This window comes from Schistocerca cancellata, chromosome 2 (assembly GCF_023864275.1).
Source record: "Schistocerca cancellata isolate TAMUIC-IGC-003103 chromosome 2, iqSchCanc2.1, whole genome shotgun sequence".
Lineage (NCBI taxonomy): Eukaryota > Metazoa > Arthropoda > Insecta > Orthoptera > Acrididae > Schistocerca > Schistocerca cancellata.
Window position 1 is genome coordinate 535,420,926 of NC_064627.1, and position 12,160 is coordinate 535,433,085.

Sequence of the window (12,160 nt, forward strand, 5' to 3'; positions counted from 1 at the left end):
CATAGCAAATGCGCGTACTTTCTCTGCGCTCTCCTCGGCCAACCCACAATCCCAGCTAGCGGCACCTAACCGCAGCCTCCCCCCATGTCCCCCATCCTCGCTATTTCGAGTCCCGGTCCAGCACACATTTTCACTCGTCGCCGCTCATTCCGCACAAATTGCCGATGCAGTTGATACCATTACTTCCTTTCCTTTCCTTTCTCGCCTCTCCGCTTTTAATTTACATAATATGTAACACAGCTGTCATGGATTCTTATAAAAGATTGCTGCCCTCCATGCTCAATCAAATTGCCAGTCCTATAACAATTACACACATCAAAAAAAGTTTTGCATCGCCCAAGTTCCCAGAACTCCTGAAGATAGACGTTGACTGTGGATATTGTATCACAGACAGAGTCCCTTTGTCTGTTCAGAGATGTTACTAAACCCACCAAAAGATGTAAACAACCATGTATGAGCAGCGCCTATTAGACGGAGGGGGTCCGACAACCGATCCGTTCCAGTCATTCCGCCAGGAAGGAGGTACACGGCTCGTATTGTCTGTACTTCAACCATGCCTAGACGGTCAATACCGCGGTTCGATCACGTCCGCATTGTTACTTGGTGCCAGGAAGGGCTCTCAACAAGGGAAGTGACCAGGCGTCTCGGAATGAACCATGTTCGGACATGGAGGAGATACAGAGAGACAAGAACTGTCGATGACATGCCTCGCTCAGGCCGCCCAAGAGTTACTAGTGCAGTGAATGACCGCTACCTACGAGTTGTGGCTCGGAGAAACCCTGAAAGAAACGCCACGATGTTGAATAATGCTTTTCGTGCAGCCACAGGACGTCGTGTTACGACTCAAACTGTGCACAATAGGCTGCATGATACGCAACTTCACTCCCGGCGTCCATGGCGAGGTCCATCTTTGCACCTACCACACCATGCAGCGTGGTACAGATGGTCCCAACAACATGCCGAATGGACCGCACCGTATTGGCATCACGTTCTCTTCACCTATAACTGTCGCATACGCCTTCAACGAGACAATCGTCGGAGACGTGTTTAGAGGCAACCCAGTCAGCTGAACGCCTTAGTTCCATCAATGTAAGAGGACGTGCTACTGGGTATTAGAGGTACTGATGTGTACAGCAATCTGGACCACCACCTCTGAAAGTCTCCCTATGGTGGTACAACATGCAATGTGTGGTTTTCGTGAGCAATAAAAAGGACGTAAATGATGTTTATGTTGGTCTCTATTCTAATTTTCTGTACAGGTTCCGGAGCTCTCGGAACAGAGGTGATGCAAAACTTGTTTTGATGTGTGTATTCACAACCTCTACACATGAAACTTTTATGCTCTGAAAGCCGCTTCATAAACATTACTTAAAAGTGGAATTAGTTCAAAATGAACAAAAATGGCCTTGATTCCCATGTGCTCTGAGCGCCCTATGTATTTCACATATATTTAACATATTTCATTCGTATTTGTACATACATTTTACCGGTCTCTCTAACAAATTTCGCCCTATAGTTTCATTTCCACGTAGCTCTGTGTTTATCTTGAACTAAGTTTCGTACGATGATAAAATTTTGCAGGTACATCGTGTTGTTTATGTGAATACTGCCTACGAAATGTTTTGTGAACAGAGTTAGTAGTAAAGAAGTAATAAATTAAAACGTCATGCCTGATGCGATATTTTTACTGTATGAACAGCCAAAATGTAGAAAGCGATAAACCTTTTTTCCTTTCATGATTTCGTGCAGGGTGTCAGTGCGAAAAGGTCTCGTAAAGGTTTGAAATTGTGTGAAAAGTTTACTGCAAGTCACTGAACGCTCTCATTCTAAAATACTGGACAAATACACTCTGGTTATTTGCATGTAGTGGGCTACCATACTCTTTGGCCCCACCTCCTCCATATAGACAGGGAGGTTGTTGTTACCCTGACAGCGAATTTTTCCACACAGTAATTATACGTGCACAAAGTTTGAGTGAGAGCAATCTTGTGATTTAGGAGGATTGGTTGGTTTAAAAGGGGAGAGGGGGGAGGAAGGGACCAAACTGCTCGGTCATCAGTTGTTACCATTAATCAATTACACAAGGGAAAGAAGGAACCACACGAAACGTACAGTACAATATACAGTAGAAAGGAAGAACCACGAGAACAACAGAAGGACAAAAAACACTACAATAGCCATATTAGGACAAGAAAATCACAGAGAGACGCAAGAAACAGGTAGATGAGATTAAAACTTGAGAGCAGATTACCATGGCTGGATGGCCACGAGAATAAAAAGAAGCCATCCAATCTGCAACGGAAAACCTCCAGCCTAAAAGCACTAGGGTGGAGGACACAGAGGGACAAAGGACATGCGCTAAAACTTAGATCAAATGATGAAACCCAACCTGACGTATAAAACGTAAAACCAAATAAGCCGATGAGGCATTGTCTGCTAAAATGGACGGTAACGAGCCTGGTAACCGGATATCATGACGCAGGGCAGCCAACATAGGACAGCAAACCATATATGGGCTACTGTCAGCCAGACGCCGCACTGACACTGAGGTGGGTGTTCATAGCGCAGGAGGCAGCCGTGGGTCACCCAAGCGTGGCCAATGCGGAGCTGACAGAGAACAACAAAGTCCCTGCGAGAGGCCTTCACCTTCCACAATTCAGTCTTCTTAACGGCGCGCAGTTTGTTGTGCATACTGAGGGTATGCCATTCCGTCTCCGAAAGCCGAGAAATCGTGTGGCGTAAAACTGAACGCAGGTCACTTTCAGAGATGCACATCTCCACAAGCGGGTTCCGCGTAGCCTACTTGGTTAGCCAGTCAGCAAGTTCGTTGCTTGGGATTCCGACGTGTCCCAGGGTCCTGGACCATTCCACGGCATATATGGACTCCTGGACGGTCGCTACCAAAGGATGGCGAGGATATCACTGGTCGATAGTTTGTAAGCTGCTCAGGGAGACAGTACAGAGAAGAAACGACTCACCAAATCATGAACGGATGTACTGATGTGCACTAGATATGGCCACCAGCTCTGCGGTGAATACACTGCAGCCATCTGGCACGGAATGCTGTTCAAATGGCCTCTGTGGACGCAGACGTAGCCAACATGTTCATCAGCCATCGAGCTGTCAGTGTAAACCACTTCAGAGCCTCAGAATATGTCAAGAATCGAGAAGAAGTGACATCGGAGAGCGGCGGGATTAACAGAGTCCCTACAACCATGCGAAAGGTCCAGACAAAGCTTCAGCCTAGGTCTACACCATGGACGTGAATGGACTACATGTAGAGGTGATAAAGGATAGGACTCCAGTTCAGACAGAAGGGATCAGATGAAAACTGCTATTGTAAGCCCTGACCTTTGTCGCTGATGTGGGATATGAACCGCCGTGGGTGGGAAAAGGAGACAGTAATTTGGATGCTCAGGAGAACTACGAATGTGTGCAACGTAACTGGAGAGCAGTTCTGCACGCCTAATCTTCAATGGAGGGGCTCCGGATTCCACCAGGACGCTGGTCACTGGACTCGTCCTAAACCCCCTCCCCCCCCATTACTAGTCGAATGCCACAGTGGTGCATTAGCTCGAGTAAATGCAACGCCAAACCAAAAATCTGACTCCCATAGTCAAGGCGAGATTGAAAAAGGGCTCTGTAGAGCTGCAGCAGTTAGAGCGATCTGCACCCTTGCTGGTGTTTCTCAGGCAGCAGAGGGCATTGCGGTGCTTCTAGCATTCCATTTCAGCTGATGAAGATGAAGCCACGTCAGACAGACATCGAAAACCAATCCTAAGAATCGCTATGTCTCAACTACAATGACTGGATCGCCATTAAGGTACAGTTCTGGGTCCGATGAACGGTACGACGCCGACAGAAGTGCATGGCACAAGACTTCATGTCTGAGGCCATGGGCTAGAGCCCATGACAGCGACTTGTGGGTGGCTCCCTGTAGGCGCTGCTCAGCAACACCAGTACTGAAGGAGCAATACGAAATGCAGAAGTCATCTGCATACAGAGAAGGTAAGACCGACGGCCCTACAGCTGCTGCTAGACCGTTAATGGCCACTAAAAATAGAGAAACACTCAATACGGAGCCCTGTGGGACCCCACTTTCCTGAATATGAGGGGAAGTATGCGAGGCACCAACTTGGACACGGAAAGTACGGAGCGACAGTAAATTTTGGATAAGAATCGGGAGTGGGCTCTGGAGACCCCACTCATATGATGTGGCATGGAAATGATGTCGCCAGGTCATGTCATAAGCTTTTCATAAATAAAAAAAAACAGGTGTTGGCGTCTGGAAAAGGCTGTTCGGATAGCAGACTTGAGGGACACAAGATTATCAGTGGTAGAGCGATCCTGGCGGAAACCGCCCTGGCATGGAGCCAGTAGGCCACATGACTCCAGAAGCCAACACAACAGCTGGATCACCATACATTCCAGCAGCTTACAAAGACGTTGGTGAGGCTGATGGGCCAATAGCTATAGACATCAAGCGGATTTTTACCGATTTTGAGCACTGGAATGATGGTGCTCTCCAGCCATTGCGATGGAAAGATGCCATCACACCAGATCCGGTGGAAGATGACGAGGAGATGTTGCTTGTAATCGGACGGGACAGGTTTAATCACCTGACTGTGGATCCGATCTGGCTCAGGAGCTGTGTTGCGGCAATGTGCAATGGCGCTGAGGACCTCCCACTCTGTAAATGGGGCGCTATAGGGTTCATTGTGGCGTGTAGTGAACGAGAGGACCTTCCATTCCATCTGCAGTTTGAGGGTGCGAAAGGCTGGAGGGGGGGGGGGTGGAATTCTTGGACAACGAGACTCCAACATAGTGGTCAGCAAAGTACTCAGCAATCTCGTTTGCGTCGGTCAGAGGCACCTGTAGGCGTCTGGTACACAAAAACACGTATGATCTTCATCCAGACTTGGGGAAGTGACGTATGGCACCCAATGGTCGAGACATACCGCTTCCAACACTCCTGTTTCCGTCTTTTTGTAAGCTGGCGAATGCGGGCACATAGCGATTTAAAAGCTCTTATGTGCTCAAGGGGAGGGTACCACTTATGTCGCTGTGGAGCTGCCTACGCTCTTTAATGGCTTCAGCAATTTCTGGCGAGCACCAAGGCACTGTCTTTCGCTGGGGGCACACTAAGAAAGAAGGGATCACGTTGTTCCACACAGAAATAATCGTCCTGGCGACGCGCTCAACCATCACATCGATGTTACCATGTGGGGGAGATTCAACAGTGATAGCAGAGGTGAAAGCTTCACAGCCTGTGTTGTTTAAAGCCCATCTGCGTAGGCGCCAGGGGAGTGACAGGAAGATGGGGAAGTGGCCACTACCACACAAGTCATCTCTGGCTCTCCAGTGGACAGATAGGAGAAGTCCTTGCCTGCAAAGTGATAAATCAGTATTCGAGTAAGTACCATGAGCCACAATGAAGTGTGTGGCGGCCCCAGTATTTAGGAGACATAGGTCGAGCCAGTAAATTTTCGACATCTCTGCCTTGGTCAGTAAGCATGGTGCCACCCCACAAGGGCTTATGGGCATTAAAATCACCCAAAAGTAGGAAAGGTTTAGGAAGTTGAAGAATTAGGGCAGCCAATATGTTTAGGGGTACTGCACCAACTGGAGGAAGATAGACGTTGCACACAGTTATTTCCTGTGCCGTCATTATCCTAACATCCACAGCTTCATGACGAGTTTGAAGGGGCACAGGTTCACTAAATACATTGTTCAGGACATATATGCAAACTTCACCGAACACTCTATTATATTCTCTACGGTTCTTTGCTTGACGTATTCCAATCTCTGTCTTCCTCTACAGTTTTTGCCCTCTACAGCTCCCTCTAGTACCATGGAAGTCATTCCCTCATGCCTTAGCAGATCTCCTATCATCCTGTCCCTTCTCCTTATCAGTGTTTTCCACATATTCCTTTCCTCTCCGATTCTGCGTAGAACCTCCTCATTCCTTACCTTATCAGTCCACCTAATTTTCAACATTCGTCTGTAGCACCACATCTCAAATGCTTCGATTCTCTTCTGTTCCGGTTTTCCCACAGTCCATGTTTCACTACCATACAATGCTGTACTCCAGACGTACATCCTCAGAAATTTCTTCCTCAAATTAAGGCCGGTATTTGATATTACTAGACTTCTCTTGGCCAGAAATACCTTTTTTGCCATAGTGAGTCTGCTTTTGATGTCCTCCTTGCTCCGTCCGTCATTGGTTATTTTACTGCCTAGGTAGCAGAATTCCTTAACTTCATCAATCCTGATGTTAAGTTTCTCGCTGTTCTCATTTCTACTACTTCTCATTACCTTCTTCTTTCTCCGATTTACTCTCAAACCATACTGTGTACTCATTAGACTGTTCATTCCGTTCAACAGATCATTTAATTCTTCTTCACTTTCACTCAGGAATGCAATGTCATCAGCGAATCGTACATTGATATCCTTTCACCTTGTATTTTAATTCCACTCCTGAACCTTTCTTTTATTTCCATCATTGCTTCCTCGATGTGCAGATTGAAGAGTAGGGGCGAAAGGCTACAGCCTTGTCTTACACCCTTCTTAATACGAGCACTTCGTTCTTGATCGCCCACTCTATATGTTGTACATATTCTATATGACCCGTCTCTCGCTATAGCTTACCCCTACTTTTTTCATTCCTCTGCGACTTGTATGTCTGTATTCCTGATTTTCCCGGAACATGTTTGTACTTCCTCCTTTCATCAATCAACTGAAGTATTTCTTCTGTTACCCATGGTTTCTTCGCAGCTACCTTCTTTGTACCTATGTTTTCCTTCCCAACTTTTGTGACGGCCCTTTTTAGAGATGTCCATTCCTCTTCAACTGTACTGCCTACTGCGCTATTCCTTATTTCTGTATCTATAGCGTTAGAGAACTTCAAACGTATCTCGTCATTCCTTAGTACTTCCGTATCCCACTTCTTTGCGTATTGATTCTTCCTGACTAATGTCTTGAACTTCAGCCTACTCTTCATCAGTACTATATTGTGATCTGAGTCTATATCTGCTCCTGAGTACGCCTTACAATCCAGTATTTGATTTTGGAATCTCTGTCTGACCATGATGTAATTTAATTGAAATCTTCCCGTATCTCCCGGCGTTTTCCAAGTATACCTCCTCCTCTGGTGATTCTTGAACAGGGTATTCGCTATTACTAGCTGAAACTTGTTACAGAACTCAATTAGTCTTTCTCCTCTTTCATTCCTTGTCCCAAGTCCATATGCTCCTGTAACCTTTTCTTCTACTTCTTCCCCTACAACTGCATTCCAGTCGCCCATGACTATTAGATTTTCGTCCCCCTTTACATACTGCATTACCCTTTCAACATCCTCATACACTTTCTCTATCTGTTCATACTCAGCTTGCGACGTCGGCATGTATACCTGAACTATGGTTGTCTGTGTTGGTCTGCTGTCGATTCCGATTAGAACAACCCGGTCACTGAACTGTTCACAGTAACACACCCTCTGCCCTACCTTCCTATTCATAACGAATCCTACACCTGTTATACCATTTTCTTCTGCTGCTGATATTACTCGGTACTCATCTGACCAGAAATCCTTGTCTTCCTTCCACTTCACTTCACTGACACTTACTATATCTAGATTGAGCCTTTGCATTTCCCTTTTCAGATTTTCTAGTTTCCCTACCACGTTCAAGCTTCTGACATTCCACGCCCCGACTCGTAGAACGTTATCCTTTCGTAGATTATTCAATCTTTTTCTCGTGGTAACCTCCCCCTTGTCAGTCCCCTCCCGGAGATCCGAATGGGGGACTATTCCGGAATCTTTTGCCAGTGGAGAGATCATCATGACACTTCTTGAATTACAGGCCACATGTCCTGTGGATACACGTTACGTGTCTTTAATGCAGTGGTTTCCATTGCCTTCTGCATCCTCATGTCGTTGATCATTGCTGATTCTTCCGCCTTTAGGGGCAATTTCCCACCCCTAGGACAAGAGAGTGCCCTAAACCTCTATCCGCTCCTCTTTGACAAAGCCTTTGGCAGAATGAGGCTGACTTCTTATGCCGGAAGTCTTCGGCCGCCAATGCTGATTATTTATCAAAATTTAGACAGTGGCGGGGATCGAACCCGGACCGAAGACGTTTTGATTATGAATCAAAGACGCTACCCCTAGACCACGGGTATGGGCCTAGCTTAACAGTTGGCATAGCTCAGCCAGGTGTGCTGGAAAAAACGCAGCAATTCCACTGGAGGATGAGGTTATCATGAGTTTGGGAAGGTATGAAGTGCGCAAGGAGGACGTTAACGCCTCAGAGTCACCTGCTGCCACCTATTGAGTATTTTTATCCATTCCTATTGCAGATAAGGCATCAGTGAGCTGCAGGTCCTCAGGGGAAGCTAAGATCTCTACCTCATCCTCAGATGCAGAATTGGTAGGGTCATCAGAGGGGCCTGTTTCTTAGCAGAGTTCGTTTTTGTGTGCTTGCCCTCTCGCTTCTCTTTACGGGCTTTCTGCGAGTACTTCTCCAAAGTAGCTCCAGGCTCGGAGGAAGACCATGAAGCTCATCACCCTGCAGCTTTTGGCTCCTTTAGCCACTGGCTAGCGTCTGTTGTGGGATTAGTAGAGACCTTGGAAGAGAGGGTTCCAAAGGACCCCTTCTGCACGAGAGGAGCCAGAGGTTGCTGTTTTTTGACTGGCCATGGGGAGGGGACTGATGTCCCCTGCATTTTGGGGGATCTCGCTCCCAAAGTATCTACTTTGGGAGCAATGTAAGAAGATTTTCCCCCTACCACCACGGGGGCACATGTATTCTGGCGGCCTGGAGGGCCCACTGTTCGTGGCACACAGTGTGAAACCACTGGCGCTTGTGACCACGATGTTTAAATAGCTGCAGCATATGAGGACGTCAAGTGAATGGGGTGTAATCATTAAAATTAATGTTTAGCCTCTTGGTAAGTCAATTGGTCCAGGGTACTGGAGTACTGTGTAGTCTGGTGAGCAGGGCGATTGGTGCTCTCAACAGTTGATACAAGTGGGAGGAGGCCCACGTGGGGTATCTAGATGTAGTGGACGTCTGCAGTCACGACATATGCTGGAAGTGCAGCAGGAAGACATATGCCTGAATTTCCAGCACTTAAAGCACCATGTAGGGGGAGGGACGTATGGTTTAACGTCACAGCGGTAAACAATAACCCTGACCTCTTCAGGCAATACCCTCAAAGGCCAAGATAAAGTCACCAGTCACAACCCTGTCAGCGCCCAATGAAATTAACACTCCTCCGTTCTAAATTGGCGCCGAGCTCGTCGTCAGACTGCAAGAGGAGTTCGCAATGTTAAATAACCCCTGGATCATATTGAGGCTTTTATGGGGAGTGACGGAAACAGGAATATCATCCAGCTGGACACAGGCAAGTAACGCCCAGGATTTGGCTGGGGATAATGTCTGAATCAAGACTGCACTGAAGTTAAAATCTTCTGGGTTATGAGGCCGCTTCATATTTCTACTAAAGTGATATACGTTTCGACACCACTGTTGGGATCTTCCTCTGTATCTTATGTTGTCCACTACTGCAGTGTTCTAGCAGCAGTGGACACCATAAGATCCTGAGGAAGATCCCAGCAGAGGGGTCGAAACGTCGATCATTTTAGCAGAAATATGACGCGGCCTAATAACCCAGAAGATTTTAACTTCAGTGACAACGGCCACGAAAGCCTGCAGAATTGCGTAAGACTGCACTGTTACTCATCTTGGACAGCGCTGTCACTTCCCCAAACTTATACTCAAGATGTTCGACAGTAAATCGAGTCTTTGTAGGTAGAAAGGGTCCCCATCCATACTGCTACAGACTAAATACTGAGGCGAATATGGCTCTCTTCTTTCTGTAGCCCTACATTCCTTCCATGGTGAAGGGATGGAGGGAAACGATTTATGGTCATACCTGTTGGCATTGTATTTGATCTTGCCCTTCTTAGAGACTGCTGGCGCCGGTCACCAACAAGAGGTGACTACGTCCGCTTTATTGCGGGTCATCCGCCCTGATGCATCCCACTCCGATCAGGGGCCTCTCCACACGGGCGCCACCCAGCCACAGCAAAGGCCACCTGTCATGATGGCCGTTGTCGGGAGTCCGGATGACCCACGAAGACGGGCATCTAATCCTTGCCATACATGGGGAGTTTACAGCTCAGGCATCAGCACTGCGATCCCTGTGTTGTCAGTGGGATACCACCAAATGGGTACATTACGACCCCATCACAACAGACTGGCCACCGTGCTGGATATTGGGCACAGAGAAATCCGAATTGCAGGTGGAGTTGCAAAGCCATGACGAGAAGAGTTTCAGGAGTTCGAATCTAAGTGCACTATGGGTAACATAAGGCGTCCTTCCCCATATGGCCCACACTTCTGTAGAATTTGGAAAGTGGCAGGTCAAATCTTAAAGCGGGTCCTGAACTAATAGGGCCGAAAACTGTGAGACTCCTTTTAGTCGCTCCTTGCGACAGGCAGGAATACCTCCGGCTTATTCTAGCCCTCAGTCCCGCAGGGATTGTTTAGGAGGAATTGTGAAACACAAACACATACATACACTTTTATATTACCTATTGATTTAGTGGTTTGACTGTAGCGAAATTCACTGTAAAGTACAATTAACTGATTTTAAGTAAAGACTTTATTCTGAAAGAATAACTGCGTTATCTTTATATCATCACAAATTAACCCGATGCAAGGTTTCCGTCCGAGTGCTCTACTTTTCCATTCAATACGTACTTCAAAATACTGTCTATATTAATAAATTGACACATGCAAACAAGACCTAAAAATATTTCCATATCAAGTCAGGTCAACTAACTGAAGAACTACACTAAAGAGCCAAAGAAACTGGTACACCTGCCTAATATCGTGTACGACCCCCGCGAGCACGCAGGAGTGCCGCAACACGACGTGGCATGGACTCCAGTAATCTCTGAAGTAGAGCTGGAGGCAATTGACACCATGAATTCTCAATAATGTGCATGTCTGTGGAGTTTGGCGGCCAGTGGAAATCTAACCTCACAAGAGTGTTCCTGGATCCACTCTGTAGCAATTCTGGACGTGTAAGGTGGCGAATTGTCCTGCTGAAATTGTCCAAGTCCGTCGGAATGCACAATGGACATGAATGGATGCAGGTTATAAGACAGGATGTTTACTGACTTTTCACCTGTCAGAGTCGTATCTAGAGGTATGTGGGTCCCATATCACTCCATCTGCATACGCCTCACGCCATTACCGATCCTCCACGAGCATCAACATTCCCTTGCTGACAGGCAGAGTCCATGGATTCATGAACTTCCCAGAATGAGATTTTCACTCTGCAGCGGAGTGTGCGCTGATATGAAACTTCCTGGCAGATTAAAACTGTGTGCCCGACCGAGACTCGAACTCGGGACCTTTGCCTTTCGCGGGCAAGTGCTCTACCAACTGAGCTACCGAAGCACGACTCACTCCCGGTACTCACAGCTTTACTTCTGCCAGTATCTCGTCTCCTACCTTCCAAACTTTACAGAAGCTCTCCTGCGAACCTGGAGAACTAGCACTCCTGAAAGAAAGAAAGTTTCATATCAGCGCACACTCCGCTGCAGAGTGAAAATCTCATTCTGGAAACATCCCCCAGGCTGTGGCTAAGCCATGTCTCCGCTATATCCTTTCTTTCAGGAGTGCTAGTTCTGCAAGGTTCGCAGGAGAGCTTCTGTAAAGTTTGGAAGGTAGGAGACGAGATACTGGCAGAAGTAAAGCTGTGAGTACCGGACGTGAGTCGTGCTTCGGTAGCTCAGTTGGTAGAGCACTTGCCCGCGAAAGGCAAAGGTCCCGAGTTCGAGTCTCGGTCGGGCACACAGTTTTAATCTGCCAGGAAGTTTCATTCATGAAGTTGTCTCCATACCCGAACAAGGCCCATCAGCTTGATGCAATTTGAAATGAGATTCGTATGATCAGGCAACGTATTTCCAGTCATCAACAGTCCAATGTCGGTGCTGTCTGGCCCAGGCAAGACGTAAGGCTTTGTGCCGTGCAGTCATTAAGGGTACACGAGTGGGCCTTCGGCTGCGAAAGCCGATATCGATTATGCTTCGTTGAATGGTTCGCACGCTGACACTTGTTGATACTCCAGCACTGAAATCTGCAGAAATTTG